The 26,699-nt window shown below is 45.1% G+C and overlaps 1 protein-coding gene across 1 annotated transcript in view; it reads left to right on the forward strand.

Moving 5' to 3' along the window:
- The first annotated feature begins 15,501 nt into the window (after positions 1-15,501).
- Positions 15,502-26,699, forward strand: part of LOC129702941 (tolloid-like protein 1) — a 349,110-nt gene continuing 337,912 nt past the window's right edge. The window contains exon 1 of the mRNA XM_055645048.1: positions 15,502-16,374. The gene's annotated coding sequence lies outside the window, so the exon portion shown is untranslated. The remainder of the gene's footprint in view (positions 16,375-26,699) is intronic.

The following is a 26,699-nucleotide window of genomic DNA, read 5'->3' on the forward strand; positions in this document are numbered from 1 at the left end:
TTAGTTTAGAGATACAGCATGGAAATAGGCTCTTCGGCCCAACGAGTCCGCACCGACCAGCAATCCGCATACGCTAGCACTATCCTACGCACTAGGGACAATTTACAAGCTTTACCAAAGCCAATTAACTTAAAAACCTGTACGTCTTGGAATTGTGGGAGGAAACTGGAGCACCCGGGGAAAACCCACGCGGTCATGGGGAGAACGTACAAACTCCGTACAGACAGCGCCCGTAGTCAGGATCGAACCCAGTTCTCTGACGCTGTGAAGCAGCAAACTCTGCCGCTGTGCCACTGAGCTAAATTTCATTAAATAAACTTGTGCCAGTTTACTCAGTTACAACTGAGTGCTCTGTGAATTTTTTGAAATGGGCGCATAATATACATTGTTATATTGTACCTTAAACATTTGGCTTTTTTTTTCATTCCATGAATTAGATAATTCAAATTCAGACGAGGGGGGGTGGGGGCAGAATGAGAGGGGAGAATTGTGCATTAGTGACTAATGCTACCGAACAGGTAGATAACAAAGTCTTTTATTGAGTTAACTTCCCATTGTATTAAATGCATTGCACTCCAGGAACCCTGCTGCCAAGCAAATAGTTATTTGTACTTTCAATTTGGAAAGTGCATTCCCTGCATGCAGTGTAATCTCCTCCACAGTGGGGAATTCAAAGTTAAATTGGGTGACCACTTTGTGAAACACTTTGGTTTAATCTGCAGCTGTGATCCTGAACCCCTTTGGCCACTTAACATTTAACATTTTAATTCTCCAGCCATCGAATTCTGAGCTCTCTGTCTTCAGTTTCCTGCACACAGGAATAACTTGAGAAATAACACATCATCTACTAATTAATTACTTTACAAAGCCCATCTGGATGCAAAGTTAAGGTCAACAAGGTGTGATTATGAACTTGTTTTGAACAGAGGTGTGAAGAATAATTCTGCTACTCCCATTCACACCTCCTAAAGATCCAGCTAGTTGGATCTTTACTGTCCCATTACCACTCCCTTTGCATTGTGCCATCATCCATTGTTTTTTTTTTAATCATTCTCTCTTTCACTACATCATGGATCTTCAGTTTTGTTCTGTCTTCCTTTTGCCTCTCCCTTTGCCTCAGAAATTGTTTAAAACCTATCTCGAATAATTGCCATTTCCAACAAAAGGTCAATGATCTGAAATGCCACATGAGAATATGGATAGCCTTTCACCAATGCTGTGCCATTCATGGTCATAAGGTCATGTCATACGAGCAGAATTAGGCCATTTGGCCCATCAAGTCTACTCCTCCATTCAATCATGGCTGATCTATCTCTCCATCCTAACCCCATGCTCTTGCCTTCTCCCCATAACCTCTGACACCCATACTAATCAAGAATCTACAGTGTGTAAATAGGACTGCAGTTGCTGGTTTAAACTGACGATGGATGCAAAAAACTGTAGTAACTCAGCGGGACAGGCAGCATCTCTGGAGAGAAGGAATGGGTGATGTTTCGGGTCGAGGCCCAAAGATTTTTCTGTGTGAGGAAATCTAGAGATATAAGATGGTTATGTTGACATAAAATAGCTGGAAAAGGCACAGAGAAGATTTACCAGGATGTTGCCAGGGCTTATGCGTCTGAGCTATAGGGAGAGGTTGATTAGGCTGGGACTCTATTCCTTGGAGCGCAGGAGGATGATGGATGATCTTATAGAGATGTATAAGATGAGAGGAATAAATCTGGTAGATGCACATGATCTCTTGCCTTGAGTAGGTGAATCGAGAACCAGTGGACATAGGTTTAAGGTGAAGAGGAAAAGATTTAATAGGAATCTGAGGGATAACCTTTTCACACAAAGGGTGGTGGGTGCATGGAACAAGCTGCCAGAGGAGGTAGTTCAGGCAGGGACTATCCCAACATTTAAGAAACAATTAGATAGGTACATGGATAGGACAGGCTTGGAGGGATATGGACCAAATGTTGGCAGGTGGGACTAGTATAGATGGAACATGTTGGATAAAGTTGGGCTGAAGGGCCAGTTTTCACACTGTATCACTCTATGACTCAAGCTCATATGAACGCAGCAGCCATTGAAAGATGATTTGGGTGATGTTCAAGCAGATTCCCAACTAATTACCTACTGTGTTAATAATTTCTACAGAAAGTGTTGACTCACTCCGAATGTTTAAAAGAAGCCTGGATCATTTCTTGGCATGGATGATGATCATTCCTTATACAAATAGACATTAGGCAGTCAGTGTGGTCTCCAGAACTATTATGGTGTTGCCTTCCAATGTAACATGAAGAAAGAGTATTAAGATTGTCTAATTCAGCTCCTGGACTAGACTCCATTAACTTGACGCGTGTAAGCATGCTTTCTACTTGTATATCTTATCTGTCAGGTTTGTATTAAGATTTCAGTGCAACTCCAAAGCTTATTTCCATAGATTTACTGCAGCAACAGCATACTTTAATGTGTAAATGTCCTTCAACATACGAGTCTGAAGAAGCCTCGACCCGAAACGTCACCCATACCTTCTCTCCAAAGATGCTGCCTTTCCCGCTGAGTTACTCCTGCATTTTGTGTCTATCTTCATCATTCACTCATGCTGGTTTGTACTTTGGTTCAAGTTGACTGTAGACAAAAGAATCAGACAGTGGAAATTGTGGCTCAGGTTTGCTGGTGGTCTCCCAAACATTTATCAGACAACGCACAGTCAAAGTCAAAGTCAAAGTATCCTTTATTGTCATTCAGACCTTTTGGTCTGAACGAAATTTCGTTGCCTTGCAGTCATACATATAATAAAATAACAAAACACACAATAAACACAAATTTAACATCCACCACAGTGAGTTCACCAGGCACCTCCTCACTGTGATGGAAGGCAAAAATCTTAAGTCTTTGTCTCTTCCCTCCTTGCTCTCCGTCTGCGTTGAGGCGATCCAGGCTTCCGATGTTGTGACCCCACCGGGTGATGGCAAGTAAGTCCCGAGGCTCAACCGTGCTCCGCGAACGGGCCGGTTCAAACTCCGCGGCCCAGGGCGGTCGAAGCTGCTGAAGCTGCCGCCCTCCAGTCCAGCGGACGAAGCTGTTGTTGCGGGAGCTCAGGATAAACAGGTCACCAACCTGGGATCTGCGAGCTCCCGACGATGTTGTCCACTGGGCCCGCGGCCGAACCTCCAAAGTCGGGTCGCCGCCAGCGGAGTTTTACCGGAGCCATAACATACCTTCAAAGGTGGCACAGCGGTAGAGTTGCTGCCTTACAGCACTTGCAGCACCGGAGACCCGGGTTCGATCCCGGCTACTGGTGCTGTCGGTACGGAGTTTGTACGTTCTCCCCATGACCTGCGTGGGTTTTCTCCGAGATCTTCGGTTTCCTCCCACACACCAAAGACGTACAGGCTTGTGAGTTAAGTAGCTTGGTATAAAGGTAAATTGTCCCTAGTGTGTGTGTGTGTGTGGGATAATGTTAATGTGTGGGGATCGCTGGTCGGCGCGGACTTGGTGGGCCGAAGGGCCTGTTTCCACGCGGTATCTATAAGAAAAAGGTCAAAATGGCACATAATGAATGTTAGCTGTGCAACAACTACAACTACAAAGGAACTGGTTGTAACTGAATTATCCAGAGCAACAAGGTTTTAGATTTAATCCGTGTTCGGTGTTGAATTAGCTAAAATCAGCTGAGGTGGAGGCAGAGCATTAACATTGACCTTAAGTGTTTCAAGGATTACTCAGCATATTTAGGCATTGAGATTCTACCCATTCATATAGAAATACTTTCATTGCTTGTATGATGCATCATAAAAAATCACTGACAATTTGATTGATATGATATTAAGATTTTATTTATTCACTCTTGGCAAATAAATCCCTCACAAAGTTGTTATATTAAAGGGCCTGTCCCACTTTAACAACCTAATTCACGACCTCTGCTGAGTTTGCCCTTGACTCATACTTGCAGCATGGTCGTCACGAGGTTGTTGGAGGTCGTAGGTAGGTCGTAGCTAGGTCGTGATAATAGTCGTAGGTACACGTGTGACTTCAAGTAGGTCGGGGCGTTTTTCTAGCCTGATGAAAAATGTCCACGAGTAAAAAGGGTCGTGATTTAGGTCATGAAAGTGGGACAGGCCGTTAACAGGAAGTTAGACACAAAAAGCTGGAGTAATGCAGCGAGACAGACATCATCTCTGGAGAGAAGGAATAGGTGACGTTTCGGGTCGAGACCCTTCTTCAGACTGAGTCAGGGGAAAGGGAAACAAGAGATATAGACAGTGACGTAGTGAGATATAAAACAAATGAATGAAAGATATGCAAAAAAGTAACTATGGGAAAGAAAACAGGCCATAGTTTGTTGGGTGAGAACGAGAAGCTGGTGCGATTTGGGTGGAGGAGGGATGGAGAGAGAGGAATGCAGGGGTTACTTGAAGTTAGAGAAATCAATAGTCACACTACTGGGTTGTAAGCTGCCTAAGTGAAATATATTAACAAATATTAATAAATATATTATTGTCATAGCATATGTTAATATAATAAATAGTATATTTGTTGTATTAACAAATCAGTTGCGTGCACTCAAAAAGTGAGTTCCTTAATGTTTAGAATTCCCTCACACATCTCACACGGCATCGTGGTATTTATGACAATGCTGTGTTTAAGTGTTGGAGTGGAATAAGGCCTTCTAATTCAACACTTGCAGATCTCTTCCTAAAACATATATTATCATTCTGCCATGAGAAGTACAATGTCCGTAACCCTGCTTTTCATGTAAATGTCTTAATTATTATATCTTCTTATAATTCAGAGCAATTATTTATTTATTTATTATTTATTTTCATTGCCTGTGATATTCTCTCATGCTCATTATGTTTTGCTTCATAAATTTATTGTGCTTCTTTTCAAACCGAGCGCTTGTTTTTATCATGACAACTTCCCAGAATTCTCTTTACAGGACTCCATCAATTGTACATCGCTTCATAAAGGGGGTGTCCCACTGCGGCGACCTAATCTGCGAGTTTAGAAGAGTTTGCCCTCGACTCAAACTCGCAGCATGGTCGGCACGTGGTCCAAGGAGGTCCAAGGAGGTCACTGGAACTCTCCTTCATGCTCGAGGGAAGTTCCCGAAAACTCGTGGCCTCAGCTAGGTGGCGGAAAATTTTTCAGCATGTGCAGTGGAGTGGGATCACTCTCCCCTTTTCTTCCCGCCCCCTTTCCGCGCTCTCTAAAGGATTTACTGTATACTGTGGCAGCCGTTTTCCTTCCTCTTCATCACGGGTGTGAATTTCAGACAGCGCTCCCCCGCTTTCCCTAGCCCCTGCCTTTGCGATGTGTTTGTGTGCGTGTGTGTGCGTGCGGTCGGTCGGTCGATCCAGCTCGAGGTTTTCCAGGCGAGTGCCCTGGAGCTTGAAGGTCGAAGGCACTCTTCTTAACTCGCAGATTAGGTCCTCCATCCCACCGGTCCATCGGTCGCCATCTGGGATCCAGCATCGAAACCAGCAGGATTTCCTTCTTCCCACAGGACGAAATGTGCCCCCTGCCAAGTATCGGCACAAACCCCCACACTGCAGCAGAGTCGAAGGCACACTTCTTAACTTGCCGATTAGGTCACGGCAGTGGGACAGCCCCTTAACTATTATATGGTTATCAGTTCTTGCAGGGACATTACGTTGCAGGAGGTTTCTCATTACCAGCCCAATGTTCATACAAGCCCTTGTAGAAATGTTAACTGTGAGGGAACTGTTAGCTGCCCATCAATTGAGAAGGGAAATTTTTTAATTTTTTTTTGAGCCAGTGATTTCATTCTGCGTGCTTGTTTAATTTAGTTTAGAGCGGAAACAGGCCCTCCATCCCACCGAGTCCATACCGACCAACGATCCCCGCACATTAACACTATCCAACACACAGCAGGGACAATTTACACGTACACCAAGCCAATCAACCTCCATAGAAACATAGAAACATAGAAAATAGTTGCAGGAGGAGGCCATTTGGCCCTTCGAACCAGCACCGCCATTCATTGGGATCATGGCTGATCGTCCCCAATCAATAACCCGTGCCTGCCTTTTCCCCATATCCCTTGATTCCACTAACCCGTATGTACAAACCTGTACGTCTGTGGAGTGCGGGAGGAGACAAAGATCTCGGAGAAAACCAACGCGGTCATGGGGAGAAGGTATATACTCCGCACAGACAGCACCCGTAGTTGGGATCGAACCCAGGTCTCCGGCACTGTAAGGTAACTTTACCGCTGCGCTACCATGCGACCATTGATTTGTTATATCGTCAGACTAGGAAGGTTTCCTAAAATCTAATTGGTATAGATTTTCCTAATAACTACACACTCATTCATGTCGCATGAATGTCTTTTAATATCATGAGAGTAGGATTGGGTAGAACTTGCAATCCTCCCACAGCCAAGTCCTGTTACCAGGACTAGAGGGTCTGAGCTGCAGGGAGTGGTTGAATAGGCTGGGTCTCAATTCCTTGGAGAGCAGGAGGGTAGGATTGATCTTATAGAGGTGTATAAAATCATGAAAGGAATAAATCGGGTAGACACACAGAGTCTCTTGCCCAGGGTAGGTGAATCGAGGACCAGAGAACATAGGTTTGAGGTGAATGGGAAAAGATTTAATAGGAATCTGAGGGGTAACTTTTTCACACAAAGGGTGGTGGGTGTATGGAACAAACTGCCAGAGGATGGTAGTTGAGGCTGGGACTATCCCAATATTTAAGAAACAGATAGATGCATGGGTAGGACAGGTTTGGAGGGATATAGACCAAACACAAGCAGGTGGGACTAGTGTAGCTGGGACATGCTGGCCGGCGTGAGCAAATTGGGCTGTTGGGCCTGTTTCCACACTGTAGCTCTCTGTGACTAATGCCCCTGTCCCACTTAGGAAACCTGAACGGAAACCTCTGGAGACTTTGAGCCCCACACAAGGCTTCCGTGCGGTTCCGTGCGTTTGTATATTCCCCATTTAACCACACAGCATGTAATCAGAAAGTTAAAAAAAAAAACTTTGATGTTGATAATTGTGGACTAGTTTAGTTTTGTTTATTGTTGCAACCACCTGCAACCTCCGGGAACCGCACGGAAACCTTGGGTAGGGCGCAAAGTCTCCAGAGGTTTCCGTTCAGGTTTTCCAAGTGGGACAGGGGCATAACAAACCACTATCGATTCATAGGAATGATATTCATTAGGTCTTTGACCAGATCTTGGTGTGAGATGCCCATTTTATGGCAAGGTGGGTAATACAATAAACCTTTGGGAAATTTAAATATGAATTGTGTAAGTTGAATATGATGAGGTGAGTAAGTAATTGGGCAGCTGGGACTCACTTGAATCTGCAGTGTTCAAGCATTGGAGAGCTTGATCAGGAATATATATATGGGTTGTATATTCCCAATTTAACCACACAGCATGTAATATATCAGAAAAATTTAAAAAAAAACACTTCAATGTTCCGATAATTGTGGACAACAGTGGCTTGCTGCAGTTTGTCCAGTTTGGTATTGTCACATACTACCAAGGTTCTTGCCGTACTATCCAGTTAAGCGAAAAGACCAGACATGACCACAAGTTTTGCAAAATGTCCTGTACAGTATGCAGATGGCAGGATGGAGGGCATATAATTTAGGGTGTCTGATAAGGTTGCAATTAGTGTAGTTTATGTCCAAGGAAAGGGAGTCCAATAAGGTAAATGGAAGGTGGTGAGAGGACGTTCAGTCGCCTGATAACAGCTGGGAAGAAATTGTCCCCGAATCTGCAGTTATACATATTGAAACTTCTGTACCTCTTCTCTTGTGGGAGAGAGGAGAAGAGGGAATGACCAGAGTGAGACTGGTAATTGCCCATGCTGGTGGCCTTGCCAATGCAGCATGAAGGGGAGTAAAAGAGAGATTATCCGGCACTTTTAACCTTTAGTTTAGTTTAGAGAGACAGCGCAGAAACAGGCCCTTCAGCCCACTGTGTCCGCACCGACCAGCGATTCCCCACACAGCAACACTATGCTACACACACTAGGGACAATTTTACATTTATACCAAGCAAATTACCCTATAAACCTGTACAGCTTTGGAGTGTGGGGTGAAACTGGAGCATCCGGAGAAAACCCACGGGGAGAACATACAAACTCCGTACATACAGCACCCGTGGTCAGGATCGAACCCGGGTCTGGCGCTGTAGGCAGCAACTCAACCTCTGCGCCACCGTGCTGCACTTTGACGATCTCTCTCACCTTTTTTCTTCCTTTCTCGAAAAGGATAATTTATTTTCTGCCTGATCCAGACTCAACACCTGTTGGAAGTTCCATTGCTGGTCATGGAATTTTCCAATCACATGGTCAGATAAATCACTGGAATTTCCTATCTACAGTATGTACTTATCAATGATGCAACGTTGTAAAATTATCCTTAAGTGCCATCTTAGCATTTTTACTTGAGTAAAGAAAATTGGCAGGGCAAACCTTATGCTTGGCTATGGCCCATGTTCTAAGCTGCTCTTCAGTGCAATGTCCTCTGTACAAGATATTAAACTGAGATCTTGTATTCAGTTCAATTATTTGCAAAGGAGTAGTTAGGCTTAAGTTCCTGGAAAACATTTTCAATTGCATACTTAGACTTTTGCTAACTGCAAATCCAGACTAGATTTTTGATTGTATCCCATGTTCTTGCAATAATTCCTGGAGGAGGAGCCATCTTGGGGAACGGCTGCTAACCAGCAGCCGTCCGTTTAATTCTTTTTTTTTTCAGTTTTTAGTTAGTTTTGTTCGTCGTTTTTTAAGCGAAATGGACTTCTTATTGTGGGGGGAAGGAGGTAACCTTACTTCTAGGTCCCTACGTGGTTGGTGAGGCAGCTTTTTCTCTGGGCTGCCCGTCAACTCGTCCTCGTGGCCTACCAGCGGGCTTGGAGCACCGTTTCCTGGTGGGGACCGCCCAGCACCTCGGCTTCGGTGGCGGCACAGCGCTGGAGCGCCATCGCGGAGCAGGAGCGGGCGATGCCTTGCCTGGGTCGCCGCGCTGGATCGACGCGCTGGAGCTCCGGTGAGCTGTGACCGCCGAGAGCAACACCTCCGGGCTGCGGGTCTGCGGAGCGGAGCGGGCGGCGCCGACATTAACATCGGGAGCCTGGGAGCTCCAACCCGGTGCGTCCTTGTCGGCTTCAGAAGCCGACAATCCCCTGCTAGGAAACGCCCGTTCCAGGTGGCCCATCCGCTGTGAGGACTGTCCCGACGCCGGGGAAAGACCACCGGGCTAGAACGGCCAGGAACATCGGGCCTCCGTTGAGGCAACAGCGGTGGCCTTAATAGGCCTGACTTTTGGGAGAACTGGGGTTGGGGACTGGACTTTTGTGCCTTCCCCCACAGTGGTAACCACTGTGGGGGGATGATTTTTCTGTGTGTAAGGTACTTTGTTAGTCTGTGTCCAAGATGGCTGTCGGAAGAGAGAGTGGACGCTGGTGCGCTTTAGCTGCCGCTGCTCTCTCTTCACATTGTGGTTTTTTTTTTTTTTTTTGATTTTGTGTCTTTGGAGCGATTTCTATCTTTAATTTGTGTATTGATGATGTCCTTATTATTTCTTTTTCTCCGACTATATGTTTTTTCACTGTTCTGTTTAATCTTTGTAAGGTGACCTTGAGACTTGAAAGGCGCCTGAAAATAAAATTTATTATTATTATTATTAATAATTAGTCTGGTGGTGAACCATGAACTCAAACATATTTTGTTGCCATCAGTACAAGTGAGGAGTGTTGGATTAGACAAAAATAATTATGATGTTTTCTATGGAATAACTCAAGAACTTTATCAGACCTTCATGTGAAGAACACTTAAGCGATGATAATACAATTTAATCTGGCAAAGGCTAGTGTCATTTATAATGCAGGTTCCACATTTTAAAAGGGTGGCATGGTGGCGCAGTAGTAGTTGCTAGCTTACAGTGCCAGAGACCCAGGTTTGATCCTGATTATGGGTACTGTCTGTACGGAATTTGTACGTTCTCCCCATAACCGCGGGAGTTTTCTCCGAGATCATCAGTTGCCTCCCACACTCCAAAGACATACGGGTTTGTCGGTTAATTGACTTGGTATAAATGTAAATTGTTGCTAGTGTGTCGGACAGTGTTAATCTGAGGGGATTGCTGATCAGAGCAGACTCGGTGGGCCAAAGGGCTTGTTTCCGCACTGTATCTCAAAACTAAACTAAACTAATTTTGCAGAAATAGCAGAAGCCTTGGAAAAAATTAATAGGGCAACAATCTTAAACAGAAATGCTGATGGGAAATGGGTAATTCAATAAGACAATTTAATCAAAGACGTCTCACCAGCTCATCCCTTCTTCTCCCTGCTCCCATCCGGACTCCGGAACAGCTTCTTCTCTCTGTTATCTGGACGGTCCTTCCATAAGCTAGGATATTGTCCGATTCACCTCTATCCCATAGAGGACATTGGGCTTTATAGATGCAATTGATGATCCACAATGTGCTACAATGCTGAGAACTATATTCTGCATTCCCCATCTTCCCCTCTGCTAGTATTGAGTTTGACTTAGAAACATAGAAAATAGGTGCAGGAGGAGGCCATTTGGCCCTTCGAGCCAGCATCACCATTCATTGTGATCATGGCTGATCGTCCCCTATCAATAACCCGTGCCTGCCTTCTCCCTTGATTCCACTAGCCCCTAGAGCTCTATCTAACTCTCTCTTAAATCCATCCAGTGATTTGGCCTCCACTGCCCTCAGTGGCAGGGAATTCCATAAATTCACAACTCTCTGGGTGAAAAAGTTTTTTCTCACCTCAGTCGTGTTAGTATTTATGGTATATGTATGGTATATTTAATCTGTTTGGATAGCATGAATAACATGTTAAGAACATTTTTTTTTACTGTACCTCAGTACACGTGCAAATAACAAACCTAAGCCTACTCTAAAGGACATGGACCAAGAATTAATATAGGCAAAGGCAAGTGACTGCAGATGCTGGAATCACAATCACAAAACACAAACTGCTGGAGAAACTCAGCAGGTCAGGCAGCATCAATGTAGGAAAATGAATGGATGATGTTTCACGTCGGAACTATCAACAGACTGAAACACTATCGATCCATTTCCCTCCACAGATGCTGCCTAACCTGCTGAGTTCTTCCAGAATGTGTAGGGAGAAAGTGTAGATGCTGGTTTACACTGAAGATAGACTAAAAATGCTGGAGCAACTCAGGAAATGAAGGGTCAGACTGAAGAAGGGTCCCAACCCAAAACGTCATCCATTCGTTCTATCCAGAGATGCTGCCTGTCCCGCTGAGTTACTCCAGCATTTTCTGTCTATCTTTGAGTTCTTCCACAAGCTTGTTTTTTTTAAAAGGCACATGTCAAAACAAAATAATAAACAATATAGAAAAATAAATATATGTAATGATACATTAAATAGACAAAAATACTCCAACAGATTAAGAGAATATGAATTAAGAGAAGTCTGAAGAAAGGTCCCAACTGAAACGTCACCTATTCATGTCCTCCAGAGATGCTGCCAGACCTGCTGAGTTACTCCAGTACTTTGTAGTTTTTTTTTGTTAACCAACAACTTCAGTTCCTTGCGTCCATAATTAAGCAAATATGATTCTCAGGAGACCAGAAATAACAATCAATTAAAGGAAATTAAATTATTTGTTTGCCGAATAAAGAGATAATTGGCATAGCAGATAGCATACAATTGCAGCAGTAATGGGGAAAGGTTTTCTTATCTAAAAAAAGATTCATAACATCCTTCACATCATCTTCAGGCCATCCAAATCATTTCACAGCCATTGAATTCCATCTGAAGTGAAGACACTGTTTCAGTGAAAGAAGCACAACCTGTCCGAAGAAGAAGCATCTCGACCTGAAATGTCACCTATCCCTCTCTCCAGAGATGCTATCTAACCTGCTGAGTTTCTCCAGCATTTTCTGTCTCTCTCTAAGCACAACATAGAAACATAGAAGATAGAAAATTGGTGCAGGAGTAGGCCATTCAGCCAATCGAGCCATTCAATATGATCATGGCTGATCATCCAAAATCAGTGCCCCGTTCCTCCTTTTTCCCCACATCCATTCGTACTCAGAGCTCTATCGAACTCTCTCTTGAAAACATCCAGTGAATTGGCCTCCACTGCCTTCTGTGGCAGAGAATTCCACAGATTCACAACTCTCTGGGTGAAAAAACCTTCAGTATGTGCACAGAAAATTGGCCACAATGTAATAATGATCAGATAACTTGCTATTTTATGCTGAATGAGGTTTAAATACTGGCCAAAAAACAAAACATAACTAATCTGCTCTTCTTCAGAAACAAGCGTCACAATATTTTATGTGTACAATAAAATACAATCAATACAATCAGCTTTATTCGTCACATTGCACGTAAAGTGCAAGTGAAATGAATTTGCCAGCAGCTGTACAATGAAAAAGAACACACAAAAACACACCAAAAAATTTAACACAAACATCCACCATAGCATTCATCACTGTGGTGGAAGGCACAAAAATTGGCCAGTCCTCCTCCACTTTCCCCTGTGGTTGGGACCCCAACTCTCCGCACCCGTTGCTGCGGACGTCCAGATGTGCAGACAAAGCAAAAAGTCCAGGCAAGTCCTGAAACAGTGCCTCCCCCACCCGCTCCACGCGAGAGTGTACTTGAGGGAGTGGACGGCAACTCAACTGGGAGATGCCATTAATGACCAGACAGTCATTTGCCAATACTGAAGAAGGGTCTCAACCCAAAACGTCACCCATTCCATTTCTCCAGAGATGCTGCCTGTCCCGCTAGGGTTGCCAACAGTCCCGTATTAGCCGGGACATCCGTATATTGGGCTAAATTGGTTTGTCCCGTATTTGACCGCTGCAACTCGGGACAAGGGGACTGTTGGGTCGGAGTGCCACGTCCGGCCCCGCCTCACCCGTCCCGACATAGTGCAGCTCATGGAGTGCAGCAGCAGCGCCTCGCCTGTGGCCCCGTCAGTCAGCAGCCCGGCCAGCTGTCCGAACTTCGGGCCTTCGCTTACATCCAACACCACCACTCCTCCTTCTCATGGCCGATCATCGGTTCATGAGTTTGATGGGGTGTCGGGCCAAAACTCCTCAGCTGGCCGGCCGACCGGCTGGGCTTTGTGTGCAGTCCAGCACCTGGGCCAACTCATCATTCACCCAGCCACGGCTGAGTCGGTCAACGAATTGCCGTCGCAAATTTGTCCCTTATTTTGACCTTTTATCCTTATTGTGGTGAGAAAGTTGGCAACGCTAAGTCCCACTGAGTCACTCCCGCATTTTGTGTCTATTGTCACTACTGCATTGCAGCTTGGCCTAGATTTTTGTGCCAATGCTGATTCTCTGCTTACCTTCAAAAAGGAGCTGCCTCATATTTTGACTGGAATACTGATCAATGCTTATGAAACGCAGGTGAAAGGTAGAGAGTAATAGGCAGCTGGTTTCCCTGGTTGGTTGTCTAACATGATAGAAGAGGACATTTCCAGTTTTCATCCAATTAGAGGACTTTTGAGGCCACTATCTATTTCTGGGTGAGAAGGAGCATCATAACGTTTACGGGTCTGTGTTATTTTCCAGATATGGTTTTATTGTACTTCATTTTCAGGTTAAGGAACAACTTCCCAAGAGCCATTAGGCAAATAAACACTACAGCCTCCAGATAAGCTCTGAAAAACATTGACTATTATTGTTATTATTGCACTATTATTTGTTTTTTATGTGTACATATGTGTGTGTATATATACATAGTCATAGAGTGATACAGTGTGGACACAGGCCCTTCGGCTAACTTGCCCACACCGACCAACATGTCCCAGCTACACTAGCCCCACCTGCCCTGCCCGCGTTTGGTCCATGGCCCTCCAAACCTGTCCTATCCATGTAGCTGTCTAACTGTTTCTTAAATGTTGGGATAGTCCCTGCCTCAACTACCTCCTCTGGCAGCTTGTTCCATACACCCACCACCCTTTTTGTGAAAATGTTACCCCTCGGATTCCTAGGAAGTCTTTTGCCCTTCACCTTAAACCTTTATGTGTATATATATATATAGTTCAGTGTGCCTATCTACAGTATACAGTACACGTACATTTATTTACATGCGTCTATATATACATACGTCTATATATGTAAATAAATGTAATATATATACTGTAGGCGTATGTAAATATATGTATGTTTATATATACACACAATGAACTTTATAACATACATTTATTTACATACATCTATATAAGAATTGCATTGTTCTATCTGGGACAATAAAACACTCTTGACTCTTGATTTACCAAACTTGCGAGCTTTTGCTGTCACAATGGTCGAAATAAAAAATATGCTGCAAATCCACCCATTCTCTGGAAATTGTTTCAGATGTTTCTGAGATCGGTAATGGTGATACATTCCCCGACGCGTCTTTCTTGACAGTGCTCCTCGTCATTTTACCTTACTCAATGAAAGTCATCTTCTTCCACGTAAACTTAACATTTACACTGCACTGAAACATAGAAAATAGGTCCACGAGTGGGCCATTCGGCCCTTTGTGCCATTCAACATGATCATGGCTTTTTATCCAAAATCAGTACCCCGTTCCTGCTTTTTTCCCCCATATCCCCTGATTCGGTTAGGCCTAGGCGTTCTATCTAACTCTCTCTTGAAAACATCCAGTGAATTGGCCTCTACTGCCTTCTGTGGCAGAGAATTCCACAGATTCACGACTCTCTGGGTGAAAAAGTTTTCCCTCAATGTCCTACCCCTTATCCTTAAACTATGACCCCTGGTTCTGGACTCCCCCAACATGGGGAACATTTTTCCTGCATCTAACTTGTCCAATCCTTTAAGAATTGTATATGATTCTATAAGATCCCCTCTCATCCTTCTAAATTCCAGTGAATACAAGCCCAGTCGACCCATTCATTCATCATGTCCCTTTACCTCCCCCCTTGACTCCATTCAAGGACCCAAGCGGTCGTTCCAGGTGCGACAGAGGTTCATCTGCATCTCCTCCAACCTCATCTATTGCAACCGCTGCTCTAGATGTCAGCTGATCTACATCGGTGAGACCAAGCAGAGGCTTGCCGATCGTTTAGCCGAACACCTCCGCTCGGTCCGCAATAACCAACCTGACCTCCCGGTGGCTCAGCATTTCAACTCCCCCTCCCATTCTGTATTCAACCTCTCTGTCCTGGGTCTCCTCCATGGCCAGAGCGAGCAACACCGGAAATTGGAGGAACAGCACCTCATATTCCGCTTGGGGAGTCTGCATCCTGGGGGCATGAATATTGAATTCTCCCAAATTTGTTAGCCATTGCTGTCTCCTCCCCTTCCTCAGCCCTCGGGCTCCTCCTCCTCCTTTTTCCTTTCTTCTCCCCACCCCCACCCCCCATCAATCTGAAGCAAAGATACTAGAAGAGCATCTTTGGTCTGAAGAAGGGTTTCGGCCGGAAACGCTGCCTATTTCCTTTGCTCCATAGATGCTGCTGTACCCGCTGAGTTTCTCCAGCATTTTTGTGTACCTTCCGTTCTTTCATCATATGTCAGTCCCGCCATCCCGGGAATTAACTTGCACTCCCTCAACAGCAAGAAGATGGACACAAAATACTGGAGTAACTGAACGGTACAGGCAGTATGTCTGGATTAAAGGAGTGGTCTGCTCCATCGCGAGTTCCTCCCTACACGTTAATTGCACTCCCTTGAGTTGCAATTAGCCTCTATACCGGTTTATAACGTCCATCCTCAGGAATTCAATATTTCATCTGTTTTTGTTTGCTATCGGCTTTGGCATATCTTCAGTGGAAAGCCAACGAGCTGTGTGCTTTTGCAGCGTTTTAACTTACTGCGTGTCCGTCCACTTAATGAGAAGAAGTGTGCAGAACCGAAGAGCGGGGTTCTGTGTCAGGACTGCCTCCTCGGTGAAATCCCTGACAGTGGGGATGGATCTGTCTTCGGGGAGATTGCTGTCAACCTTTTGCGCTCACTAGGGGTCGTCGAATGTCAGAAAATCAATCTGGCAACAACAGGAAGGAGCCAGGCACCGATGCCTGGAAACACTCTGGGATTAGCAACCGCAGTGCCTTGCTGAAATTACAAGTGGAAGAAATCAATGGCACTGGCGGATGCCCGCGGCGAGGCAGAGTGAGTGAAGTGCGCTGGAAAGTTGCAACCGGCGTGCGGGGAGACGATGCGGGGCAGACTATTTTGAGGGTATTTAATCGCCAGTTTGCAGGGTAATTTTGAGGATTGATGGAGTGACGTCAACACGTACCTTGCTTAATAGCAAAGTAATCTGATTGTGGACGCTGTAATCTCACCGGCACCGTGCTTTACTCTTTACATAGCAGCTCTGCTCGCCTCCTGGACCCCGCTGGCCGTTTCCCCTCTGTGTGGAAGGTATGTGTTTGGTCGGGGGGTGCACACTGGTCTTGTTCATGTCTCCAGGTCCACAAACAGCAGGCGTTTAACCTTAAAGCGGGATGATTAGTGTAAGAGTGGAGACGTTTTCCATCGCCGATTCTGAATGCCAGTCGAAAGCTGGAGCGGCCGTTCAACCTGGACTTTATTAACACATAACACTGGTGGGAATGAGTATTTTTGATTTTTCGTGCGGGACTGGAAGCTGACCTTTCGGTCTGTTGCTACCTACCTGCGGTTTGGGACACCGGGTGGTGCCATGCAGGCTGCTTCTGTTCGGGTCGCTCTGCGTGTTACAGTTCTGAACGTCGGAGGAATGCCCGAGATGTAAATATTGTAAGGACGACACTAAAAGACGCCTTCAGACTGCACTTTATTTCCCCCCAGAGAGACCATGACATATCGCTTTATTTATTTTTAAAAACCCCTGTTTTAACAAAGATCTCTCTGCTGACTTTTTTTTTTTAAAGAACACTTAACCCCCCCCCCCCCCCCCCCTAATATTCTGTCATCATTATAAACACTTCATGGTTCAACAAACTTCTCGAATTCAGTGGGGACATGCTAGTTGCACCGTTCTCTGGAAAAACAGGCGGTTTTACCTGGGTGCCATTCCCGGTTTCAACCAAACACAGCGCCCAGATCAGTAATATAAAGCCGGCGCGATAATTAGATTTCAGCTTCTTGCATGTTAATCCTGGTCGATATCCGAAGTTTTTTTTTTGACACGCATAAGACGCTGTCTGTGTTTTTTTTTGGGGGTTAGTATATAATTTTATAGACGAGACACTGAGTCGATGATAAGCGTAGCAGAGACGGTCGAGGATTTCATCATTATTTACTGCAGTTCGCATTTGCTACTTGAACAGCTTATTGCTGGTGACCTCCCTCTCCCGCAGGAGAAGCGATTAGGACACAGACGAACTTGATTTACCGGCCAGCTGCAACGGAGCTAACTGGGATTTTGTTATTACCACCGTGTCTGTGTTTCTTAGACTTGAAAAACAATTAGCTACTGGGGGCAGTTACAGTGTGAGGGTGGAACTCATCGCCACAGAGTCCAAGTCAGTGGATATTTTTAAAGCAGGGATAGACAAATTATTGGTTAGAACGGGCGTCAAGGGTTATGGAGAGATGGCAGGAAAATAGTAGGAGGCGGAGATCAGACATGATTGAATGGTGGAGTAGACTCGATGGGCCGAGTGGCCTAATTCCACTCCTATATTTAGTGAACGCCGCTTGATGCAAGTTGTTTTTGCACTGCTTGTTCAGTCGGGCCGGAGCCGCGCTTGGACGCTGTATTTGCCACTTCGAAGAACAATCGGTGTACCGACTTTTTTTTTTACCGTCTCTCACTCTAGCGTAACGAGCGGCTCTGTCGTGTGAACTGATGATGCTGGCTGTTGCAGGCGTGAAGACACATGGACCGCCAGCCGCGCTCACTCGCATCCTTCCACTCTATTACTGTACAGCAACTGTAAAGTTTGCAGTTAACTCTCCTCCACCGCGCTGACACTAACGTAGCCCTTACTAGCGATATTATCAAATCCCAGTGCCATTATCAGTTATTTCCTTTCCCCCAATATCTTCACTTTCATGCGTGGTGGCATCGCACGTAAAACAGGACAGCACAGGCCCTTCGGCCCACAATACCCGTGCCGAACATGATGGCAAGTTGAACTAATCTCATCCGCCTTTGCGGGATCCATACCCCTCCCTCCATGTCCATTTTCCCGTCTATAAACCTCTTAAGCGCTGCTGTGGCATCTCTTTCCACCGCCAACTCTGGCAGTGTGTTCCAGGCACCCACCAACTTCATTGTAGAACGAAGACTTGCCCCGCTCAGCTCCATTATATTTTGCCCATTTTACCTGAAAGCTGTGGGCCTCCACATTTCCACCCTGGGCCTTTTATGTTTTATGTTTTATAATCTATACCCCGTTCAAGGGTAACGTGAACGTTGTCAACTACCCGCGTCCCGGAATCACCGTGGCCGTAAAGGCAGCAGAGATTTAGTGAGAAGGAACTGCAGATGCTGGTTTTCACCGAAGATAGACACAAAACGCGGGAGTATCTCAGCGGGTGAGGCAGCATCTCTGGAGAGAAGGAATGGGCGAAGAAGGGTCTCGACCCGAAACGCCACCCATTCCTTCTCTCCATACATGCTGCCTGTCCCGCTGAGTTACTCCAGCATTTTGTATCTATCTACAGTATTAAACGACCTGCCTGCCTGTAACTGCGATTTTAGCGCGCAGTTATTTATATATGAAGGGTCTCGACCCGAAACGCCACCCATTCCTTCTCTCCATACATGCTGCCTGACCCGCTGAGCTGCTTCCAGCATCTTCTATTTATATATTGATCCGGTCTCTGGAATGAGCCTCTCGTTTGCTCTTGATGTTCTCACGTTCCTCCTATGTCGAGTCTTGAGATTTTTTGTGGTACTGGCACGAATTTTAAACGCTTTTTTTTTTTACTGCTTCTGTTGAAAGGCAATGATATATAATGTTTAACCACACTGGGACAGCGATGTGGTTCCCCGTCAGCTGACGTTGTTTCCAGAGAATTAACATTGGTGGAGTAATTTGACTGTTGGGATATTATTTCTCAATGTTGGGATATTATTTCTCAACCCTTTTCTCCCCATTCCTTCTCTCCCGAGATGTCTATCTCTGATATTCTTCACCCCTGGCATTCCCAATCTCGCATTTTCAACCAGAACCACGAAATACCTCTCCCCTCTACAAACCCAGCGATTCTGCGGTTAATTGCAACGTCCGCTTTGATCTTCTCTGTTGCGGATGGATTGCATCCAATCAATTAAAAAATAATCCGGGGTTGAGATAACGGAGGCATGACTACACATATTAGAGAATTTATTGGAAATAGAGACAAAGGCCGTGAATGGACTGAGAACAAACGGACTTGAACCTTTGGAAGAGATGCATGGACCCAGGAACTATAGACCAGTCCACATAATATCGGAAAGGAAGTGGAGTGTCTGTAAAATGTGGAAAACAAAATCTAGAATTGAAAAGCATAGTGAAAGATTTCAAAGGGGAAATATTGTTAGTTTTTTTTTGAAGTAACTGAAAATAAATATGGTGGTTATGTCCTAAGTGTAATTTACCTTCAGGTATGAAAGGTTTTTATAAGGTGCCCAATAGTCGAACATCGGTCGGAAGGTAGATACAAAATAGGAACAGTGTGTGTGTGTCAACCACAATGGCAATTTGTATAGTCCACTTTGTCAGCACATGGTCTATATCCTCCATCCCTCATCTGTTCATCTAAATACATTACCTCTTAAAAGTCACTATCATATCATAAGGCCATAAATGATAGGAGCAGAATTAGGCCATTTGGCATATCAAGTCTACTCCACTATTCAATCATGGCTGATCTATCTCTCCCTTTTAATCCCATTCTCCCGCCTTCTCCCCATAACCCTTGACATCCACACTAATCAAGAATGAATTTATCTCTGCCTTAAAAATATCCTCTGATGGCTTCCACAGCCTTCAGTGGCAAAGAATTCCAAAGGAGATTCACCACCCTCTGACTACAGAAATTCCTGACATTCTCCTTCCTGAAGGAACATCCTTTAATTCTGAGACTATGACCTCTAGTCGTAGACTCTCCAGCTAGTGGAAACATCCTCTCCACATCCACTCTATCCAAGCCTTTCACTATCTGCTTCAACCACCTTCCCCGGCACCGTGTTTCACTCTCTGTGTAAAAATCAATTGCTGGACAAAAGTCCTTTTAAACTTCCTTCTCTCGTTTTAAATCCATACCTTTGAGAAGTTCCACCCTGTGAAAAATGAATTTGACTACCTACCCTTTTCAAAGATTGCGGAGAAGGGTCTCAATCCAAAATGCCACCCATTCCTTCTCTCCAGAGATGCTACCCAACAATGCAAAAGTAAACCTATCAGGAAAGGCTTAAACCAGCTGAGAAAAAAGGACAAGGGATGATTTACTGGAGGTTTTTAAAATTGTGAAAGGTTCAGATAAGATGGATACAGAGGAATGCTTCTATTTTTAAGATTATGCACCTTTGTTCTAGATTCTTTAACAGGAATAATTTGTTTTTCCCGTCTACCATATTAAACACTTCAACCAGGTCAGTGGGGGAGTGCACAAGCAGATGCCATCAATATGGAATCATCGCAAAAATAGGGAATTTAGAACAAACTTTAAGTTTGTTAAGCAGAAGAACATCTTTACAGGAGTAAAGAAGTTCTTCTGTAGTTGTATAGGGCTCTGGTGAGACCACATCTGAAGTATTGGGTACAGTTTTGGTCTCCTAATTTGAAGAAGGACATCCTTGCGATTGGGGCAGTGCAGCATAGGTTCACGAGATTGATCCCTGGGATGGCGGGACTGTCATAGGAGGAAAGATTGAAAAGACTAGGTTTGTATTCACTGGGGTTTAGAAGGATGAGGGGGGATTTCTTATAGAAACATATAAAATTCTAAAAGGACTGGACAAGCTAGATGCAGGAAAAAAATTCCCAATGTTGGGCGAGCCCAGAACCAGAGGCCACAGTTTTAGAATAAAGGGGAGGTCATTTAAGACTGAGGTGAGAAAAAACGTTTTCACCCAGAGAGTTGCGAATTTATGGAATTCCCTGCCACAGAGGGTTGTGGAGGCCAAGTCACTGGATGGATTTAAGAGAGAGTTAGATAGACCTCTAGGGGCTAGTGGAGTCAAGAGACAGCGCCATCCAGCTATCGGGGCGTCATTTACTCCGAGCGGACAGGACATCGGACTCCAGAGGTGGGGGCTTGTGCATTCATGTAAATAAAGCATGGTGCACGGACTCCACCATCATCGAGAGTCACTGCTCAGCTAACCTTGAGTTCCTCTTGGTTAGATGCAGACCGTTCTATCTGCCCAGAGAGTTCACCTCCACTGTTGTGACTGCAGCCTATATCCCTCCTGATGCTAATGCCAAGCTTGCAATGTAAGAGCTGCATACTGCCATTAGCAATCAACAGACGCACAACCCTGAGGCAGCCTTCATTGTTGCGGGTGACTTCAATCACTCTAACCTGAAGACTGTACTCCCCAAATTCCACCAACATGTCTCCTTCCCCACTAGAGTAGACAAGACACTGGACAAAGTCTACACCAACATGGCTGAAGCTTACAAAGCCATCCCCCTCCCCCACCTTGGTCAGTCTGATCACGTCTCATTGTTCCTGCTGCCTAAGTACTCTCCACTCATCAGACGGGTTAAACCCACTGTGAGGACAGTTAAAGTCTGGTCAGAGGAAGCAGACTCCACACTTCAGCAGTGTTTTGGAAACACTGACTGGAAGGCGTTTGCAGCCCAGGCCACCCTTGACTCCCACACGGACATTGATTCCTACACATCCTCTGTTCTGGACTTTATAAACTCCACCATCAATAGTGTCACCTCCCTCAAACAGGTGACCATATTCCCAAATCAGAAGCCATGGATGAAAAGCGAGGTCAGGCTACTGCTGAAAGCACGGGACACCGCTTTCAGGTCAGGCGATGCTCGAGCCTACAGTTCACCCAGGGCTAACCTGAAGAGGGGCATCAGGAAGGCCAAGCACTGCCATAAGCTCAGGATTGAGGAGCACTTCAACAACAACTCCGACCCCCGACGCATGTGGCAAGGCATCCAAGCCATCACGGACTACAGACCCTCCAACACCACCCCCACATCCAGCGACGCCTCCTTCCTTGAGGAGCTTAATCACTTCTATGGCTGCTTCGACAGGGATAATCTAGAGACAGCCATCAAGGCTGAGCTACCTGCCGATCACCAACCACTCACACTCACCCCCTACGACGTATACGTGGCACTGAGTAGGACTAATGCACGTAAAGCTGCTGGCCCTGACGGCATCCCCGGGCGCGTGCTCAGGGCCTGTGCTGCGCAGCTGACAGACGTCTGGACTGACATCTTCAACCTGTCACTTGCCCAAGCAGTTGTCCCCACATGCCTTAAAACCACCTCCATCGTGCCAGTGCCAAAACACTCCACTGCGGCAAGCCTCAACGACTTCCGCCCAGTTGCACTTACCCCCATCATCACCAAGTGCTTCGAGAGGCTGGTCCTGGCACACCTCAAAAGCTGCCTACCCCCCCACACTGGATCCCTATCAGTTTGCCTACCGTAAGAACAGGAGTACGGAGGATGCCAACTCAACGGCACTTCACTCCGCCCTCTCCCACCTCGACAACAGAGACACTTACGTAAGAATGCTGTTCATCGATTACAGCTCAGCATTCAACAACATTATACCATCAAAACTGATCACCAAACTCGGTAACCTGGGCATCGACCCCTCCCTCTGCAACTGGATACTGGACTTTCTAACCAACAGACCCCAGTCTGTTAGGTTAGACAAGCACACCTCTTCAACCCTCACCCTGAACCACAGTTCCACAGGGCTGTGTGCTGAGCCCCCTCCTCTACTCCCTCTTCACCTATGACTGCACACCTGTACATGGTACTAACACCATCATCAAGTATGCAGATGATACAACGGTGATTGGCCTCATCAGCAACAATGATGAGTTGGCCTACAGAGAGGAGGTCCAGCACTTAGCAGCATGGTGCGCTGACAACAACCTGGCCCTTAACTTCAAGAAGACCAAGGAGCTCATTGTAGACTTCAGGAAGTCCAGAGGCGGCACGCACACCCCCATCCACATTAACGGGACGGAGGTGGAACGTGTTTCTAGCTTCAGGTTCCTGGGAGTCAACATCTCCGATGATCTCTTTGGACCCACAATACCTCAACTCTGATCAAGAAGGCTCACCATCGTATCTTCTTCCTGAGGAGACTGAAGAAGGTCCATCTGTCTCCTCAGATCCTGGTGAACTTCTACCGCTGCACTATCGAGAGCATCCTTACCAACTGCATCACAGTATGGTATGGCAACTGCTCTGTCTCCGACCGGAAGGCATTGCAGAGGGTGGTGAAAATTGCCCAACGCATCACCGGTTCCTCGCTCCCCTCCATTGAGTCTGTCCAAAGCAAGCGTTGTCTGCGGAGGGCGCTCAGCATCGCCAAGGACTGCTCTCACCCCAACCATGGACTGTTTACCCTCCTACCATCCGGGAGGCTCTACAGGTCTCTCCATTGCCGAACCAGCAGGTCCAGGAACAGCTTCTTCCCGGCAGCTGTCACTCTACTCAACAACGTACCTCGGTGATTGCCAATCACCACCACCCCCGGACATTTATTATTATTTATTCAAATCATTTGCTATGTCGCTCTTCCAGGGAGATGCTAAATGCATTTTGTTGTCTCCGTACTGTACACTGACAATGACAATTAAAATTGAATCTGAATCTGAATATGGGGAGAAGGCAGGCACGGGTTATTGATAGGGGACGATCAGCCATGATCACAATGAATGGCAGTGCTGGCTCGAATGGCCTCCTCCTGCACCTTGTTTCTATGTTTACCCAAAAAGTTAAGAGAATATGGAACTCAGTACCATAGGCATGGGTGAAGCAAATTGTATAGATGCCATTATGGGGAGGTTGGACAATCTTATGAAGGATAAGGGAATTATCAAGAGAAGAATCAAGAGCCAAGAGTGTTTTATTGTCATATATCCCAGATGGGACAATGAAATTCTTATTTTTCTGCAGCACAACAGAATATGTGAATATGTAAACATATTACGTAATGGGGGAAGAGAAAAAAATAGAAAAAGTTCAATAAATAACAAATATAGTGCAATAATAATAATAGTCTTTTGCAGTTCAAGAACGTATTTGTTGTTGTGTTTAATAGCCTGATATCTGTGGGGAAGTAGCTGTTCCTGAGCATGGACCTCACAGTTTTCAGGCTCCTGCACCTTCTTCCTGATGGAATTAGGTTGGAGATAGAATGGAAAATTGCGGAAAAACAATATTCATTTTTATTGATCGGACAATGCAATTACATTGGCAGAATATATTGTTCGTGTTCCTCGAGCCCCTGTCCCACTTTCCTGAGTTACTTACGAATTCTCCCAAGTTTTCCCCTTGATTCAAACTCTGAGATGCCAGCCGTAGGTACCCTGGGCTATTTTGTTTAGTCGTGGACATTTTTCAACATGCTGAAAAAACGTCCCGACTTACCTGATGCCCTGAGTACCTACGGCTGGCATTACCAGCCGCTACGGAATATCTACGGACTCCTTCGGCCTCCTACGGATTTGCTAGGAACATTCTCTGAGTTTGAATCAAGGGGCAAACTCAGGAGAATTTGCGAGTAACTTGGGAACGTGGGACAGGAGCTTCAGCCTTTCTTTTGAGAAGCTTTTAGCTTCTACATTTGTTCATGAAGGTAAGCTTAGTTGATTAACAAATAAGCAGAAACAGAATTTTACAAAAAAAACATTGATAGGTTAATTAAGTTGGCAACGTTCAGGCAGATGTGGGAACATAAGGGATCATTTACTTTGCATCTAACAAAGATAGATTGGAAAGCAAAAAGAAACTGCAGATGCTGGAAATCTGAAATAAAAATAGTAAATGCTGCACTACTCAGCAGGTGAGACGGCGTCGGTGGCAAGAGAAATAGAGTTAATGATTCGGGTCAATGACCTTGCATTAGACAGATTTTGATCATTTGGGAACTGTGGTTAAGTGGGGCTAAGGTATGGCATTTAAATAAGGATAAGGGATATAGGATTGAAAAAAAAATAAGAATACTACTGCAATGTCAACTTTTTTCACAAAGGGTCCAGGATATAACAGGGCAGAACTGAAATAACAAATGTCTCATTAGACATCTTCTGAAGCACCCTGAGTTACCAGAATTGGCTGTTGAGTGGATCAAATACAAGTTCACCAAAATTACATTGGGTTTAGAAGGTTAAATAATGGGCATAGAGTATATAAACTAGGCTTCTGTACATTTGAATATTAAAGTGGTGAACTCAACGTTTTGTTTTAGCTGGATAATGTATTTACTATGTTAGGCATGAAGAACCCAGTAAAGAGTTGTTCAGATTTGAAGTTTGAATGAAAATAGGCACAAAATGCTGGAGTCTGAAGAAGGGTTTCGGCCCGAAACGTCGCCTATTTCCTTCGCTCCATAGATGCTGCTGCACCCGCTGAGTTTCTCCAGCAATTTTGTGTACCTTACAAAATGCTGGAGTTAGTCAGTGGGACAGGCAGCTTCTCTAGAGAAAGAGAATGGGTGACGTTTCAGGTCGAGACCCTTCTGCAGATTGAGTGTTGTGAAAGAGGGGGAAACTAGAGATAAGAAGTGAACTGCTTTAAGGAAAGAGGGATGGAAACGTTGAACTCTTTTCCTCACAAGGATGTGATGGATAGATCTGTTGAAAATTTAAAAACTGAAAGGGGCAACACGGTGGCGCAGCGGTAGAGTTGCTACTTTACAGGGCCAGGGACCCAGGTTCGATCCTGACTACGGGTGCTCTCTGTACAGAGTTTGTACGTTCTCGGGTTTTCTCCAAGATCTTCAGTTTCCTCCCACAGTCCACAAATGCACAGGTTTGTAGGTTTATTGGCTTGGTATGAATGTAAATTGTCCCTAGTGTGTGTAGGATAGTGTTAATGTGCCGGGATTGCTGGTCAGTGCGGACTCAGCGGGCCAAAGGGTATGTTCCCACGCTGTAGCTCTATACTAAAAGCAACTAAATAAACTGAGGCTGATAGTTTTTTATTATGCAAATACATAATGGCAACAGAATCTGATTAGTGTATGGAGAGCAAATGCAATCTGAATTATTGGATCAGGCATAAGGGAATTAATTGTCCTTTCTTGTTCCTATTGTATAAGCTCTGTTAAGAAATATTCAAATGTCAAATTGCATGCATTTCATCTTCAATGTGGTAAACATTGCTAAAGACTGGAAAGGGGACCAATAATTTGTTGGTAACCATGAAACATGTGATTTCCTCAGCAAGGCCAAGATCATATATATTTCATGTGTAGGAAAGAACTGCAGATGCTGATTTAAATCGAAGGTAATCATAAAATGCTGGAGTAACTCAGCGGGACTGACAGCATCTCTGGAGAGAAGCATCTCTGGAGACTCCAACTATCTCCAGAGATGCTGCCTGTCCCGCTGAGTTATTCCAGCATTTTATGTCACATACATTTAAAATGCCTACAAGCTGACTTGATTAGTACAGATGTCAGGGGTTATATGGAGATGGCAGAGGAATGGGATTCGGAGGGAAAAATAGATCGGCCGTGATTGAATGGCGGAGTGGACTTGATGAGCCGAATGGCCTAATTGTGTTCATATCACTTAAGATCTAGCTATCAAAAATGAAGCTTATTGGGAA

Source organism: Leucoraja erinacea, chromosome 1, assembly GCF_028641065.1.
Source record: "Leucoraja erinacea ecotype New England chromosome 1, Leri_hhj_1, whole genome shotgun sequence".
NCBI classification, from domain to species: Eukaryota; Metazoa; Chordata; class Chondrichthyes; order Rajiformes; family Rajidae; genus Leucoraja; species Leucoraja erinaceus.